Raw genomic sequence first — 18,926 nt, forward strand, 5'->3', positions numbered from 1 at the left:
CTGCTCTGATTCTTTGCACACTGCTCCTCTTTGGCCAGTCCTGTCTAGTCTTTTGGAACAAAATTTGGTTGGAATCTATTTCTCCTCTGTCCCTCCTGAAGGAGGTGGATGATGTCGTCTGTCTACCCACACGGTGTCTAATTGACCTCACCAGCCCTGAATGAATGACTCAGCATGATTCAGGAGCATGACATTTTCAAATCAAGGAGCCACAAACTGAGTAGGACTTAACCCATCACATTGCAAAGCTTCTATCAAAAAATTAGCCAGGTTTTTCTTCAAAGCCCCTAATGTAAATTTGTCTTTTGAAAAGAAAGAATGAATAAGCCTGGTTGTCTTACTAGGATTTTTTGAAATGGCATGAAAGATAACCTGGCCAGGATTTTGATCAGAGGTCATGAGATTCACATTCTCACTTTTTTAAAAATTTATTTTTTTATTTGAGAGAGAGTGGGAGTTGGGGATGGACAAGCAGACCCTCGTTGAGCTTAGTGCACAAGGTGGGGCTCAACCCCACAACCCCGAGATCATGATGTGAGTCGAAATCAAGAGTTGGTCCCTCCACAGATGGGGTCACCCAGGCACCCATATTCTCACGTAGTGGGGACGGGACCTTCTCCCTTTTTCGTGTCCTCTCCCCTGCCCTGGGAGCCCCCAGTGAGGCCTCATTGGGCCCTCCCTCCTTTGCTCAAAAAATGCCCCTACATCTTGCTTCAATTTCCACCTACTCTCTCCTCTTCCCTCAAGTTAATCCACTGTTCCAGCCACATGCTGCATGCATTCCCGGCATTGTGGGACAGTGCTGGATGCTTCAGACTTCCCGCAAAACTAACTCCTCCTCTTGATGCCACTGATCTGTGGAGGAAATTAACTTCCTGAGCCTCAGCTTGCTCATCTGTAAAACAAAGTTATAATTCGTACTTGGGAGAGATTAGATAATCAGCATAAGCCGCTCAGCGCAGTGCCCAGAGCCCAATGCAGACCATGTTGTTAAATGTTGCATTTTATTCTTGGTAATATTTGTGAGTTCCTTTCTCCCTGTCTTGATTCCCATTCATCAGACCCTGACTGGTGTCTCTGAGCCTCGTTTCATTCTTCCTCCTCTGTGAAATGTGGGGCACCTGGGCTGCTGGCCCTGATGTCACCCTTCCCGGACAGACGGTCTTCATGGAGCATGCAGATATTGGGCTGGATGGGCCACATCCATTCCGCGATCCTGTTCTTGGCTTCCAGGCTCGACTCTCTGCTACAAGTCCAGGGTCACTGTCCAAGATTTCATACCCATGCTCACCACGGTGGTCAATATACAGTCAGGAAAACAGTTAAGCAGGCTGTTTGTTTGTTTTAAGATTTTATTTATTTATTTGACAGAGACCACAAGTAGGCAGAGAGGCAGGCAGACGGGGGTTGGGGGGGTGGGAGGGGAAGCAGGCTCCCGCTGAGCAGGGTGCCTGATGCGGTTCTCGATCCCAGGACCTTGAGATCATGACCTGAGCCGAAGGCAGAGGCTTAACCCACTGAGGCACCCAGGTGCCCCAAGCAGGCTGTTTTAACCCGCACATCCATATCCTATGATTTTATGCCACTAATATTCTTTGCTCTCTCCTCCAAGAAAGAAATGCGTACTATCATTCTATTAGTCAATTATTGGTGAATGTGATTGGAAACAATAAGCAGTATAAAATCAGACTGACAGAAGATGGAATATACTTAAACTTTTCCCTATTACAACCTCAGAATAAATAAATGTATTTTCCCAGATACATATATACCCTGAAAATCATCTATGAAACAAACACGGGAAGACTCTGGACGTGGAAAGAAGGCCAACAGGCCATGGACTCAGGACCCGAGGAACCGTATAGAGTGAATGCCCTGGGTTTCCGTTCTACCACATGCATCCCAGACCTGGAGCAGAAGAAGCAGGCAACCCAGAAGCACTGAGAAGTCTCCTGTCTCTAGCCAAACCAGGAAAAGGGCAGCCTAATAAGACAGAAAACTTTCAGACAGTAGCTCTACTCCAGCCAAACACCACAGCAAACCCAGTGACCCCCACCCCTATCCATGCCAAAAAAGACCTCTGCCATCACAGTTCCCCAGTGCCGGTGCAGACCAAACAGGGAGCTGAGGCTTCCAACCCCCACACCCACCCACCCTCACTCACTGCCGCCCCCACCACAGTCGCCACGACCACCCACTCCCATGCCCACGATCACCATGAGCACCCACCACCACAACCATATCACAACCACCATGACCACCCATCACCACCAGTAACAGGGTGCCCCTCCCTCTTCCTGCCAGGTGGTATCAGAAAAGGCTAGTGAACAGTGGGAAGTTTTGTCACCATCCATCCGTCAGGGAGTATCCGTGAGGCCTCAAGGGGAGTGAGCACCCCCACTCCCAGCCAGCAGTGACGAGGAACCCGACGCACCGCAGGTGGCGGTGGAGCCTGGTGGGAAACTCGACTTCTCCCTCCACCGGGAATTAACCAGGCCTCAACCTCCCTCCTCCTGGAGCAGTGAGAGAGGAAAACCGATAAGACAGAAGGTTTAAATAAGATCTAGTCTTAGGAAACTCAGAATGACCAGGTTTCAACTGAAAATCACTTGGCATACCAAGAACCAAGAATATCTCTAATTGAATGAAAAAGACAACATGGGGATGACAAGTGGGAGAAATAGCTAAAGATTCTACAGCAGACACAATAAAAGTTCTTCCGTAAACAATTATGAACACACTTGAAACAACTGGGAAAAAAAAATAAAAACAACTAAGTCTTGGCAAAGAGAGAGTCTCAGCAAAGAAATGAAAGGTATAAAGAATCATCAAATGGAAAGTTTACAGCTGGAAAACACAGCAACAAAAATAAGAAGCTAAGTAGATAGGCTCCACAGCAGAAAGGAACAACAAAATCACCCAATCTGAGAAACAGAAAATTTGCCAAGGCAGGGGTGGAGGAAGGGGGGAAGGCCTTGTGGCTTGTGGGCCTATAACAAAAGATCTAGTGCCATGGTGGGAAGGGAGGAGAAAGCAGGCAGGGCTCAAGAAAATAATGGCTGAAAAATTTACAAACTTGGTAAACGAACTAACCTTACATATTCCAGATGTTGTGTGAACCCCAAAAAAGGGTAAACCCCCAGAAATGCATAAAGACACATCTTAGTCAAATTTCTAAAACTGAAAAAAAGAAAAAATTCTCCTTTTAAAAGATTTTATTTATTGGGCACCTGGGTGGCTCAATGGGTTAAGCCTCTGCCTTCGGCTCAGGTCATGATCTCAGGGTCCTGGGATTGAGCCCCGCATTGGGCTCTCTGCTCACCGGGGAGCCTGCTTCTTCCTCTCTCTCTGCCTGCCTCTCTGCCTACTTGTGATTTCTGTATGTCAAATAAATAAATACAATCTTTTAAAAAAATAAATAAAAAATAAAAAAAATTTTTTAAATAAAAGATTTTATTTGAGAGAGAAAGAGCATAAGAGCAGGAGTGGGGGAAGGGAGAAGCAGATTCCCTGCTGAGCAGGGAGCCTGCCACGGGGCTCAATCTCAGGACCCTGGAAATCAGGACCTGAGCCAAAGTCAGATGCTTAACCTACTGAGCCACCCAGGCGCCCTAAAAAGAAAAAAATATTGATCAAAAGAATGAGAAAATAAGCCACAGACTAGAAGAAAGTATTTGCAAAATAGTGGCTATGTTTTAATACAAGAGAAACTCTCAAATTAGTTATCTAAGCTCCCACCTCAAGAATCTAGAAAAAAGCAAAGTACACTCAAAGCAAGAATAAAATAACAAAAGAGCAGAAATCAATTAAACTAAAAACAAAAACAAAAACAGAGAGTTTTGAAAAGTTGGGTGAAATGGACAAACCTCTACCCATTGATAAAAAAAAGAGAAGACACAGATTTCAACATCTTAAATGAAACCACGATATCACTACGGACCCTAAAGACGTCAGAAGGGTAATATAATGGGGGACAACTGTACACATGTAGATTTGAGAACTTAGATAAATGGACCAAGTCCTCCACAAACAAAAAATACCACAACTCACCCAAGACAAAATAGATCACTTAAACTGTCCATAACTGCAAATGAAATTAAATTCATAATTTAAAAACCCTCCCCCCAAATTTCCAGGCCCAGATGATTTCACTCAAGGATTTCACCAATACTTAGGGGCGCCCAGGTGGCTCAGTGGGCTGAGCATCTGAGTTGGTTTGGGCTCAGGCCGTGGTCTCGGGGTCGTGGTGTTGAGCCTGGGGCCGGCTCTGTGCTCAGCTCAGAGTCTGCTTGTCCCTCTCCCTCCGCCCCTGCCCCCTCTCCCTCCGCCCCTGCCCCCCCGCCCCATGCACTCACTCTCTCTCTCTGTCCCTCTCTCTCTCCCTCTCTCCGAAAGAAATAAATTAAAATCTTCAAAAAAAAGAAAAAAAGAATTTCACAAACACTTAAGAGAGCTGACACCGACTCTGCACGGCCTCTCCCAGACAATGAAAGAGGAAGGACCCCTTCCTGGTTCGTATCCGGAAGCTGGTGGTGCCATGATACCCAACCAGACAAGGACAGAATGAAGCAAACCAAAAACCACACAAGGATGTCCCTCATGAATGTAGACATAAAAGTCCCTAAGAAAACATCAGCAAATCACACTCAAAATGTATAAAAAGAATCACATGGCACAACGACGTGGGATGTATTCCAAGAATTCAAGGCTGATCCATTCTTTAAAAATCAGTCACCATATCAATAACTCACATATTTAACAGGCTGAAGAAGGAAAATCACAAGAACATATCAACAGATACGGAAAAAGCACTTAACAAAATTCAACACCCGTTCATGAGTAATCCTTTCAGGAAAATAGAGGGAAACTCCTCCGCTCGGTAAAGAGCATCTCCAAAAATTATTCCGCAAACGTTACAGCCAACAGTGAGAGAAGAATGCTGTGTCCCAGATCCGAAGCAAGGAAGGATGCCTGTTCTCCTGGCTCCAGTTCTAGGGCTGGGTGGGGGAAGGAAATCAGAGATAAGATTAGAACGGAAGAGATAACACCACGCGGCCGGTGACAGGGTGGTCTGGATGACAACCCCAAGGAATGCGCAAAAATCTTCTAATAAGTGGGTTCAGCAAGGACACAGAATAGAAGATCAACATACAAAAACGACTGTCTTTCTTTTTTTTTTTTTTAAGATTTTATTTATTTGACAGACAGAGATCACAAGTAGGCAGAGAGGCAGGCAGAGAGAGAGGGGGAAGCAGGCTCCCTGCTGAGCAGAAAGCCTGATGCGGGGCTTGATCCCAGTACCCTGGGATCATTACCGGAGCCGAAGGCAGAGGCTTTAATCCACTGAGCCACCCAGGGGCCCCAAACCACTGTCTTTCTATATACTATTAGCGAACACATGGTTGTTGAAATAAAAAAAAAAAAAAAAAAGGATACCATTCACAGTTGCCTAAAATTACAACGCCATTCACATCTAGGTTTACTTAGACGTAAATCAAACAAGACCTGTGTAAGACTTGTCTGCTGAAAACCACAAAATGTGGATGAAAGAAATCAAAGAAGACTGAGATAAACAAGAGGCCATACTGTCCGTCGACCAGAAGCCTCAACAGAATAAAGATGTTAATTCTCCCCAAACTCACAGACAGACTGCTTGCAGTTCCCACCACAATCCCAGGTAGGTTTGTTTGTAGATATGGACAAGGCTAGTCTCAAATCTGCTCATAATAGCTCAAACAATTTCAAAACAGGAAATGCAGTGAGAGGATCAATCTACCCAACTTCATAGCTTAGGACACATAATCAGGACCCTGTGATAATGCTGAGGGGATAGATTTCACTCCTCGGCGGAACAGAGTAGAGACACCAGAAACAGGCCTGCACAAATACATCTAATGGTGATTTTTGTCAGAGATGCAAACATGATTCAGTGAAGGAAGACAGCCAATTCAACATAACACTTCTGGAACAAATGGATATCCACAGCAGAGAGACAGAGGGAGAGACACACAGATACAGAGACAGAGAAGACCTTCAGCCCAAGGGTCACATCTTACACAAAATTACCTCAAAATGGATCATAGACTTAAATGTAAATTGTAATACCGTAAAATGTTTTAGGGAAGAACTTGGAGAAAATCTTCAGACTCGAAGGTTAAGCAGAGTTATTAGCCCCGGCACCAGAAACACCTTCTGTAAAAGAAAAACCTAAGTTGGGCCTCATCAAAATTCAAACTTGGCCAGAAAGAATCTGTTAAGAATGAAATGACAAGTTATGGAATGAGAAAATGCAAATTGAAACCATAACGGTTTATCACTGTTCAGCTATCAGAAGGGCTGACGTCAGACATAGACCCCATGAAAGGTGGAGAAACCAGATCTCTCAGAGGCTGTGTGGGATTGTAAGGGGAACAGCCTCTCCTGAAACCAGTTTGGCAGTTTCTTCGGATAGTAGACATGTCACCACCACGTGGCCCGGTGTTGGCACTCCTGGCATCTCTCCCAGAGAAATGAAGGCTTAGTTCATACAGAAACCTATTCCCGGATGTTCCCAACAGCCTTGTTCACACTGGCCCCGAGCTGGGTTAACCCAGATGTCCTTCGATAGCTCAGAGGGTAAACAAACCTCCCCACCAGTCACCACTGAGCAATGGAAAAGAACCAACTATGGACACACACAACTTGGACAAACATCCAGAGAAGTGCTCTGAGGGATGGTTATATACATAGTGTGTGATTCCATCTAGAACGTGATGGAAAGGATGGAATTGCAGACAGGGAGGGCAGAGTAGGGTCCAGACAGAGCAGAGTACACGTGTCCATGAAAGGCAGCCCAAGAGGGCCTTCTGTGATGAAAATGTACTGTCTTTTGACCAGCTTGGTGCAGTGTCCTGGGGCAGGAATGGGGGACACGGGACAATATACCATAGTTTGTGAGATGTCGTCATCAGGAAACCCTGGGCAAAGGGACCCAGGATCTCTCCGCATGCATTCTTAAAACGGAATGTGAATCTACAATGATCTCAAAAGGTTTCTCAAAGCAAAATAAAACTCACATTGTTTATTGCTGGAAAAAATAGCATTTTTGATAGAGACAATGGAACTTCAAAAATTGACCCCAGGATAACAAGATTTAGTATAAATTTATTAACACAAAGTGAGCTCAACAGTGCCGCAAACTGCAAATAGAAACAGTTGCTATCGAGACTAAAATTAAATGATAGAACCAGATTTCCTTTACAATGCTTAGATCTGTAGGATTTGGCCTACAGAAATCGAACCTGGCAGAAATAATTCCCATAAGGGGAAGCCCACAGTAGCAGAGAGGCTGTCATTGGTCACATTTGATACTGCCAAAAAACATACCAAAAAATAAATGCAAATAATCTCAATGTAAAGAATGTCTTAAAATTGAAAAAAAATACAAAAATATGGAAGCAATGACAGTACCATTTAGAAAACTGACCACAGAATTGAATTGGCTTGAAGGAGTTTGTGTTGGAAAGGGCTCTTAGTGAAAACATACTAGCCTTGGTATTCTGACGTCCACAGTGTTTACGAACAGCTGGTTCTTGACTTATGGCAGTTCCACAGGAGTTGTCCGTTCTACAGTAGTGTGAAGGTGAAATGCATTCAGTAGAAACCGGACTTCGAATCTTGAATTTTGAGCTTTCCCTGCCTTCGCAGTGGGCACAGCCAACATGAGCCACGCAATCATGAGTCTCAGCAGCCCACTCACCGACAACCATTCTGTCTTCACTCTCAGTACACTATATTCAGTGAATCACATGACACATTTGAACATTAAATTCAACATTTATTATCAAACAGGCTTTTGTATTAGATGATTTTGCCCAACCGTGGGCCAAGCTAAGCATTCCGAGCTATTTAAGTTAGGTGAGGCTAACCAAGGACCTATGGTAGGTTAGCTGTGTTACACGCATTTTTGACTTATGATATACTCAACCAGTGATGGGTTTGTCGGGACATAACCCCACTGTAACTCAAGGAAGATCTGTAGCTATCAGATCAAAACTGGGGTCAAGACATCCTATCTTCTAGCAGTCAAACCTTGATCCAATGCCTACTTCAAGCCAGGCACCTGAATGTACACTCGACTTTAAAATTCAATTACTTTCTTAAATCGTATAACCTCTGTGACATAAGTACTATGGTATCTCACAGATGAGAACCCGAGATGTAGTGAGGCTGAGCACAATCTCTGAGTACTAGTTCTGGATTTGAACCCAGTTCTCAATGGCCCCCTTGCCATTTGTACGCACCACATGGCCTCTCAGTGGTAGTGAGGAGGACACAGACTCTGAAACCAGACTGCCATGTGCAAATCCATGCCATGTCACGTATCTGATGTGTGACCTTGGACAAGGTCATCACCCATCCATGCGTCAGTGTCTTGATCATAATCCATAGGGTTGTGACAATTAAATGGTTTAACACATATAAGGAATCGAGAACAGTGGCTAACATACAATACGAATGCCATGTTTGCTTTTAATATATATTTTCTTAAGTCTCATGCCGGACAGATTTTCATTAAAAGGAAAATCTGATTTACAAGTATGCTCAGAATTTTGGAGGAATGAATGCCAATGTAACCTAACTCCTGTCAATCTTAGCACACCTGTTGTCTTTTATCACAGAATTTAAAGACTGACTATGATATTAGTTGCATTTGAACTGAAAGACGTCAGGAATTTTGAAGAAATTGACTTTGGCTCTAGGGAACCTGAGTGTTCCTCCACTGACTGTGTAATTGAATTAATTCCACATCGGACCAGCTTTCATTAATGCTCCCCCACCATCCTGATGCTGTAGCGATTCTGTGGGGGTGGGGGGGGGCGCGCGGCAGAAAATTCTGACTCAGGTGAGTGTTCTCGTCATTAACCCCTCCTGTGCTTGGACAGTCACTGAGATGATCTGGAACAGTCTTCTTCTCCTTTCTATATGTGCTGGATACTCAAGAGTCAACGATGGGTTTTTTAAAGATTATTTTCTGAGACACCAAACATTTGTCATTGATTTGCCTTCTTCAAAACCCAGAAAGCTCTGAGTATTTTCCAGTTCCACATCTAGTTAGAGTGAGATCCAGTTCCCTTTCTCATAGCACTTGAAACCAGAATAGTTCTATTTCCAGTTGAGTTTTCTGCGCTTCAAAAGGGGCCATTGTTTCTCTTTGATGTTGCAGATGTTTTAACTCAAAGGCACTAGGTGGTCAGATTTACTAGCAAGCTTACATTTTTGAGGTTAAGCAGAGGTGAGCTAATCCTTGAAAGCAGAGGAAGGACCCCTCCAGAAAGTTCTGAATCTTACTTTCTCCATTAGCCTAGTTATCTGTTGTGCTGGGTAGACAAGGATGATGGCTCAAAGCCATGACCCTTGCATGGGCTTCAAGATGGCAAGGGGCAGAAGGTCAATGTTGCAGTCATGGCACAGCTGGGGAGTCCTCCCCCAACAGGCTCAATCTATACACTGGCAGAAACTACCCATTGCTTTAGGATCGTTTTGTAAATATCTTCCTGAGGCTCAGCTAAGAACCATGTGTTGACCAAGGCTACAGATCGACTCTCTCTCCACATGCCATGGGAGATGGCCATCAAAAGCCTCAGGCTTATGTGTTTCCTATCTGCAATCTGAGAGGAGAGACGTCTCTGCCTCCAACATGGGAAGCACCAGGAAAGACTTGGACTGGTTCGACTGGGTCCCAAGCCCTTCCCATGGACTTATCTCTGTGTCCATGACAGCATTATAGCATAAAGCATTATACTTGGTCCAGCTGCACATGCCTCTCTGGGTGGTTATGGGATGGGGGTTACTGGAGAGGGCAAGTCTGTTCTTGAGCTGCTCAGAAGAAGAAAGGATACTGAGCTCTTGGCGCTCAGAAAACAAACTTTAACACATGAGGTAGCCAGAGACCAACGACAAGATGAGATATGGGTAAGTACATGCTGTGAGCAATAACCAGCAATTAGTTAGGCTCACTTTAATGACGATGAAATATTTCCACCTTTCCCTGAATTCCCACACCCCCTCTCCCTTCTATTAAAAAAAAACGGGCTCCATGGGGCACCTGGGTGGCTCAGTGGGTTAAAGCCTCTGCCTTCAGCTCAGGTCATAATCCCAGGGTCCTGGGATCGAGTCCCGCATCGGGCTCTCTGCTCAGCAGGGAGCCTGCTTCCCCCTCTCTCTCTGCCTGCTTCTCTGCCTACTTGTGATCTCTCTCTCTGTCAAACAAATAAATAAAATCTTAAAAAAAAAAAAAAAAAAAACGGGCTCCAACTTCTACTTCCCACAGCTTCAGAACAGCTATATCCTTCATAAAATATAATGTTTTTGCATTGCTGGGGTTATGGAAGTAGGGAAAACCCTCGTGGAGACCCAGACACACTCACAAGCACATACATAGTCAGAGACCTGAGCAGAGTTACTCTAAAAACATTCCAAAGCATGTCAGAAAGAGAAGCATGACAAAAAGAGAAGCTGACTCTGAGATTCCCAGTTTAGACCAGGAACTGGAAAGCAATGACCTTGGTCCAGCTCAGCAGTATCCCTAGCTCCTGGCAGAAGCAAACACAACCCATGCCAGAGTGCTCGCACTTCAAACTCCCGAGGTTTCCGCAGATCAAGGCCAGCACAGCATGAGTTCACAGAGACCATCACACATGGGTACAAATCCTCATGAGTGATAATTAGCAGGAATAAGACAGATTAGGATCCATACATATGTGATATACTGGAATTCTCAGGACCAGAATAGAGAATAACCACATATGAAATGTTTAAAAGAAAGCACTGGAAACCTGAAGTGAACAAGCAGGAGGCAGTAGCAAATATGACTAGGAAGATTTGAAAAAGACATAGAAGTTTTAGAAATGAAAAATATAGTTTTTGCTATTAAAAACATAACTCAGAGGGTGAGAAAAGTAGCGTATTAGACACAAATGAAAAGAGGATCAGTGAAATGGAAGATAGATCTGCAAGAATTTCCCAGAAAGCAACACCAAGAAAAAGATGTAAAGGGCAAAAGGGAGGTTAAAAGACAAGGAAGAAAGAGTAAAAAGTTGCAATATCAAATCACAGTCCAGGGAGGAGAGAGACAATGGGAGAGTGGCCAGATTTAAAGGTATTTTTTCTAGAACTCATGAAGGACATGAATGTAAGGACAGCAGTTACCAAACAAGATGAAGAAAAATTAAATCCAAACCTCCACACGTTGAAAGTCACATGCCAAAGACAAGCCATAGATTTTAAAAGCATTAAAAAATAATGCATCCAGGGCACCTGGGTGGCTCAGTGGGTTTAGCCTCTGCTTTTGGCTCAGGTCATGATCTCAGGGTCCTGGGATCGAGTCCCGCATGAGATTCTCTGCTCAGCAGGGAGCCTCGTTCCCTCTTTCTCTCTCTGCCTGCCTCTCTGCCTACTTGTGATCTCTCTCTGTCAAATAAATAAATAAAATCTTAAAAAAAAATAACACATCACCTTCAAAAGAGTAACAGACTTATGGCAATTTTCTCAACAGCCAAAACTAAAGCCACGAGACAGTGTAATTAATATCTCCTGAATGCAAAGAGAAAAAATCACACTTGCCTTACAATTGTCTACCCAGCAAAAATATCTTTGCTCATGAGAGTGAGATAAAACATTTTCAGAGAAAACGAAACAGTTTACTACCTAAGCCAATGGAACTTTTAAAAGATGCACGCCAGGAAGAAAATGATCCTGGAAGAAAGGTCTAAAATGTAAAAAAAGTAAGTAAGTGGGCAAACATTAACATTGTCTGTGACAGATAATATTAACATCTAATTCCCATGACTAACTTATGGAAATAAAAATGCTTAAAAGGAGAACGTTAAAATCCTGCTGGCCAACCATGCGAAGGCTGAGAGAGGACGTGGTTGTGCAGTTTGTGGGAGGGTTGAGGCACTAACGGTAGAGTTCAGCAGTTTTGCATGGCAAAAATTCAAATGTCACCAAGAAAGAATAGAAATGGAATATAACATAACTTCTAAACAAGTAGGAGGGGAAAAATGGAATAAGTTTTAATAGTCTGGAAGCAAAGGAACAGATGGTATAAATAGGAAGCAAAAAGCTACAACATAGTAGAAGACAGTAGGATGACACATCAGTCATCACGATGAGTGAAAAAGGACTAATCTCACCCCATACTGAATCAACTTTGTCACAGTAGATGTTCTAGAATTTCAGCTATGCACTGTTCACAAGGGACACGTTCAAACATAAGGACAGGGAAATGTTGGAAGCAAAAGATATGTGAAGCGAACATTGACCAAAAGACGCTTTCTGCTGTTGGAAAAGGAGACCTCAGCAGATAAAAGCATCATAGAGACAGAATCTCTATATAACCAAGTGTGTGGCTCATCTGAAAGATAGAACAAATCTAAAATCTTACATTTGTGTGTAAAGCAAAATTGATAGAACATATAGGGAAATTAAACTCATCATCAGAGTGGGAAATGTTCAAGGTACCTCTTTTATTTGACAGGACAAAAAACTAGTAAAATTTTTAAAATGGGATCAGCAATTCAGTTTATCAGAAATATACAGACTCAATATAACAAAAAGATATTTACAGAAGTTGACCAAGGAATACCAAATAAAGGGTCCATCGTCATGTAGACTAAGTTCTCAAACCACAGTGCAATTAAATTAGAACTTTTTAAATTAGAATTTTTAAATCCCACTTTTAAAAACTTTGTAGATAAAAAAAAAGAGAAAAGTATTTTAAGATTTCTTTACTTGAGAGAGAGAGGGAGAGAGTGCTCATGTCAGGGGAGGGGCAGAGGGAGAAGGGAAGCAGACTCCCTGCTGAGCACCAAGCCAAACAAGAGGGGCACAGGTGACAACAGAACTCCCATCTCACAACCAGGAGATCATGACCTGAGCTGAAACCAAGAGTCAGATGCTTCAGGGACTAAGCCACCCAGCAGCCCACACTCCCAGAAATTTTTAAGTGTTGGAACTAGACAATCATGAAAATACCATACTCTAAGGCTTATGGCTTATGACATCATTAACTTTAAAAATAAAAACCCCAGTTATGTTACCAGCAAAAAGTGTATTTTTTTGGAAATAGCCAAAAATTGCAAACTCCAGTAAGTAAGCTATGCAAAACCACAGGCAAGAGACCAGAACAAGTTAAGAAGAGACTCTTTCGGGGCGCCTGGGTGGCTCAGTGGGTTGAAGCCTCTGCCTTCGGCTCGGGTCGTGGTCCCGGGGTCCTGAGATCGAGCCCCGCGTCGGGCTCTCTGCCCTGCAGGGAGCCTGCTTCCTCCTCTCTCTCTGCCTGTCTCTCTGCCTGGTTGTGATTTCTGTCTGTTAAATAAATAAAAATATTAAAAAAAAAAAAAAAAAAAAAAAAGAAGAGACTCTTTCATTGAGGAAAGAAGGGGCTGTTGTAAACTAAAAGTCCAATGGAGGAAACTGGGAGCTGGAAGTGTAGTAGCTTCTCATTGGCTGCGCAGTCACTGTCTCTCATTGGTGGGTTGTTGCTGATGCAGGAGGAAACCTTACTTCCTGGGTTCCAGGTAGTAAAGCCCTATCACCTGCAAGGTGGGTCTCCCAGGATTGGGTCTGTAATTTACAAGGAGGGTCCTGCTGCCTCCCAAATCAGTTCTGAGGGCTTGGAAAATATGAAGTTACACAAGCTTCTAGCAGAATTGTTCAAGAAAGAGAAGCACAAATAATCAGAAAAATAAAAAGGGTATAGGGGCACCTGGGTGGCTCAGTGGGTTTAAACCTCTGCCTTTGGCTCAGGTCATGATCTCAGGGTCCTGGGATCAAGCCCCGCATCAGGCTCTCTGCTCAGTGGGGAGCCTGCTTCCTCCTCTCTCTCTGCCTGCCTCTTTGCCTAATGTGATCTGTCTGTCAAATACATAAATAGGATCTTTTAAAAAAAGGGGGGGGTATAATGAGGTTCTAGCAGGGATGAAAAAGAAAAAAGTGTACTGTAGAGAAACTATACCCAAAGAATGCATAAAAATGCACGAACTTATGAACAGATTCCTTTAAAATCACCAACTCAAGGTTCGCCTGGGTGGCTCAGTTGGTTAAGCTTCTCCCTTCAGCTTAGGTCATGATCCCGGGGTCCTGGGATCCAGCCCTACATGGGGCTCCCTGCCCTTTGGGAAGCCTGCTTCTCCCCCTGCTTGTGCTCTCTCTGTTGCTCTCTCTCTGACAAATACATAAATAAAATCTCCCCCAAAAATAAATAAATTAAAGTAAAAAATAAAATAACGAACTCAAGAAGAAATAGAAAGTCCAAATAGCTCAAAACCCTTAAAATGTGTGAATCAATTGTTTGATTTTCCTACAAAGAATCACCAGGCACAGGTGATTTTAGGTTAAGTTTTACCAAACATTCATGGAACATGTCAGTCTAATCTTATGCAAATCGTTTGGGTAAAAAAGAAAAATAACACTCACCAATTCATTCCGAGTCCACTATGCCTTTAATACTAAAATTCAAAAAATATAATGAAGAAAAATCATAGCCTCATTCATGAACATAAAGGCAATAATCCTTCATAAATGGCAAAATGAATTCTGTGCCTTGTGAAAAAAGATAGCACATCATGACCAGTCTGGGTTTATTCCAGGAATAGAAGGTTTAACTTCAGAAAATCTGTAATTATCATTCACTCCATTAGCATATTAAAGAACAGAACAATATGGTTATTTCAATAGACAGAGAAAACACATTTGATGAAATTCAAAATACCTATTTATGATTTTGTAAAAAACTTACAAATAATGGAATAGAAAGGGATTTCCTTAATCTGATAAGGGGAGTTTACCAAAACCTACAGCAAACATGATTTTTAATGCTGAAGGCTTTTTAAATTGGGAGGGGGTTGGGAAGGGAAGAAAAGCAATAAAACGTAGAAGGTTTGGAAAGGGGGGTGGAATCCTCATCTCTCATCATTCACAGAGGATGTGGTTGTGCACGTAGACCATTGTATCTCCAACGATAAAGTTTAAGTATTCTGAATAACGCTATTTGTAATAGGCAAGAACTGGAAACAGCTGAGTACAGAGTCGGCCGCGCTGGGTGTAAACGCGGGCTTCGCTCCCCACGGGCTCACGGACAGTCCTGGGTCCCGGTGACCGTGAGCTCAGTTTCCTCTACTGGAAAAAGGGCATGATGATAGTGCTTGTCTTGCTGGGTGGCCTTGAGGCCAGAGGGACAAGGGGTGCCAAGCTCAGGCTTGCAAGCTCAGGAGGTCCTGCAAGAAGTGGCTTGCTTGTCATAGGGCTTCGCAGCCTGTGTCACCAGAAGCCTTGCAGGCCTTGGGGCAAGAGTCCAGAAACAGAGCTTTCCCTTGGCAGAGGCTGCAGGTGTCAAGACATTGGACCGTCACCCCCCGGATATGGCCAGTGGGGCCCAGACCGGGGTTGTCTTCTCATGGAAGCCCCTGCCAAGGTCACAGGCACCATTGTTGGATGTTAGGTTCCCTGAGGGGAGGCACCACTCACTGACTTAACCCCTGACTCCCAACGCCTCCGCCAGGTCTCAGAACCAGGGAAGCAGTCCTCCTTCCTACCTCTGTGCTTAGAGCTGCTCCAGTCCAAGGGCGTGGCGGTTTGGAGCCCCAGGGCTAGAAAGCCTGTCCCTGCACTCTCCCAGGGTGGGCCCAGCGGCAGCCACCTGCGCCCACCCCACAGCACACCGGCAATGACGAAGGTGAGAACACAGCCCCTACTTCCTCCCTCACAGCAACTGCTCTTTGTACAACCTTCCGGAACGGCTTTGAATCATACGGTCTTCATACACGTCTGAATAATTATTTGTGTTTAGTGTTTGAAAAAGAACCTTGGTCAAAGAGAAGGGATATAATGTGGCTGTTTAATAGAAGCTCTGTTAATGGGACCTCCACCCACCCCGAGCCATGCCAAAGGAGGTGGGCAGGGCTACCAGGGATGGGCAGTGTGGGGCTCCGGGAGCGAGCTGGGGGCAGAGCTGTCAGACCACTGCAAGATTTCCCCATGGGTGTCCCTGAGCCTCCTGCGCTAGACAGGGCACCTGGGGACACAGCAGGAGGACAGGAGAACCAGCAGTCAGCCCAAGCATCATTACCCATGAGCCTTCTGCTGAACCCCAAGATGGGTCTGGGGCTTTTAAAGGACTGATGAAAGCAGGAACCACTTGCCCAGTCCATGGTTTGCAGCATGAGGGGGCTGGACGAGTGACAGCGCCCAGTGTGCCTGTAGCCCCAGACATAGTCGCTGTTCTCGGTGTGCTGATTAGACGCAGAAGCATGCTGGGTGCTCCATGTCCAGTCCCCCACTCATCTTCACGGGGACCATGGGGGGGGGGGCTGCAACCCTCCATTTGCGATGAAGACACAGAAGCTTCTGGAAGGCTCTGAGAGGCCAAGCAGTACCCCCAGACCCCCGAACCCACAAGCGACAGGATTGGGGGCCAAACGCAATCCCGGTGAGTCCAGCCCCAGCTTCTGTTCACGCGCTCCTTTCTCCTCAGTCGACACTGGTTGGATTCCAACTAAGCTGTCCGTGTTTCGAAGGCGGGACTGTCTGCCTTTCCTGAGCTCTCCTCCCCAAGCATCTGTTCTAGTGTTGACTGCCAAGAAATATTTACTGAAATTGAATTGTAACAGCTCTGCGGGAAGGTCCCTGTTGGCCAGGTCAAGACCCCGACAGCTGTTCTGTGAGCAGCAAGTGAAACCGTGACCCAGGCGGGTGACCTCTGTACCGTGGGGGGCCGGGATGTGGGGGTGGGGGGGCCATCGTGCACACAGCCTCCCAGGGCAGCACACCAGCCCACAGCGTCCGTGCGACTGTGGAGAGGGGCTCAGGTCAGGCTTCTTCCAGGTGTCCCGGCAGGTGTCTGAGCCCCGGGGGTATTGTCCAGCCCCACTGCAGGAGTATGGTTTGGCTTGTCTCAAAGCTTCCAGAAAATCACTTGACAAGTAACATTGGAGAGAGCGTGGCTGCCCTGCTTGTGAGTCTTGGCATGTTTTCAGAAGCCTGACATGCACCGTCTTGTAGAAAACACTGTACCCATGAAAACTGAAGCACACACAATGGGAATGCCCCCAGCGTTTCAGAGCAAGGCTTTCTGACAGCTGCTTCGTTCCATGGACAACCTTGCAGTCTTCGATGTGATGGGGCGGCCCAGACACACTCAGGCAGCGTTCCAGGAGCTCACATTATCCTTGACTCACCAATAAATTAATACCACCCTCGATTTTCCTGAGAATGCCGTCCTCACATGCCAGAGACAACGGCGTCCTGGTCTTACTTCCTGGGTCACTCTGCCGATCTGCACGAGGAGGACCCCCAGTCGGGCTGACAGCATGGGGAGGGGGGTGGTGGCGGAAGGACCAGCTCCCCGCGGGGCACCTGTCCCAGCCCAAGCAGGCCCCGGCTAGCGGGATTTTCTGGGGCCGCTGTGTGGACGGGACTGTGCGTCCCATGGGGCTCCCAGCTCCAGCACGAGGTACCCTCCACTTCGACGGCTTTTGTCTAGACCTCCTCATGTAAGATCTTAGACACCTGAACGGTGGCCTCCAAATACACCAGGGGACCCCCCCATGGCACTTGTGGCCGCACTCTACCTCCGTCCTACTCCCGTACCCCTGAAGGCACTGCCCAAAGGAGGGGGACCCCAGCATCCCGGCCCCCCAGACCACCAGGGGCTCTGAGACGCCGCGGCTCGGGGTGGGTGTGGAGGGTGCATCCTGCCTCATCACAGGGACACACCCTGGCTGCTGGTCATCTCAGACTCGTAGCCTTTCATAGGAGACAGTTCCTTCAGCCTTGTCTGCTGCCCTGTCCTGCTCAGAAGCCCCGCAAACCCCAGCCTTCACCGTCCTCATGCAGTTCAGCTCCTACAGATGAACGGGCTCAGTGTCGGCGGGGCTCAAGGATGGACGCCCATGGGAATCCCTTGGGGCTCTCAGTCAGCGGGACTTACGCGATGCTGACAGTTTGTTTGTAAAAACAGAATCAACACCCACAGAGACAGGCTAGAAAATTCCTCCTCTCGGAAGAAAGCCAACCCATAAATGTAAAGGGAACGTGAAGTTTGCGATTTATTTATAATCTCACAGCATCTCTGCAGAAGACACTTGCTAATTACGAAGTAACTTTACAAAAGGGGAGAAATCCTGGCCGCACCCTCTAGCCCGGAGACAGAGCGCCTCCCGACAGGTGTGCAGACGGACAGCCTGGCCCGCAGCACACGTGCACACACCCCCCATTGCACACACCCACACACACGTGTCACACAAGCACACACACCCATTGTGCATGCACGCACACACACATTGTACACACACACCTGGTGCATGCTTACACACCTGGCAGGTAGGAAACATCACTTCTTGGTTTAGGATGCAGACCATACTGGACAGTTACTGACATCTGCTAGGGGGTCAGCACCGTGCTGGGCACTCAGCAGCCTGAGAGGGAGGTATCCCTATGGAGGAAGGGGACGAGCAGTGACATCTGGAATCAAACAGGGAAGCCAGACAGCCACGTGGAAGAGGAAGCAGCTGTGAGGAGAGGGCGCCAGTGAACGTTGTCACCGGACTCTGCCTGACCTCGACGTCCTCCAGGCCTCGGTGCCTCCACGCAGGCCCCCTGAACCTCTGCTCTAGGCCCAGCCTCTCTCCTGAGCTGCACAAACTCCCCGAGCTCTGGCTTCTGCCTGATGTTGCCGCACTCTGATGTTGCCCACCCCCACCAGAGCTCACACTCAGCCCGGCCAAAACCAGGCTCACCACCATCATCATCATCGCTCCTGACCTCATCTCAAGTCAGCCGCACCTCAGATGGCTCTATTCTTGCCAACATTCTCCCGCAGACGGAGGTTTGAATCCTGGGCGTTCCCACCTCTGCTCTCACATGCCACTCGAAATACTCTTCTC

The sequence above is a fragment of the Meles meles genome, chromosome 17 (assembly GCF_922984935.1).
Source record: "Meles meles chromosome 17, mMelMel3.1 paternal haplotype, whole genome shotgun sequence".
Lineage (NCBI taxonomy): Eukaryota > Metazoa > Chordata > Mammalia > Carnivora > Mustelidae > Meles > Meles meles.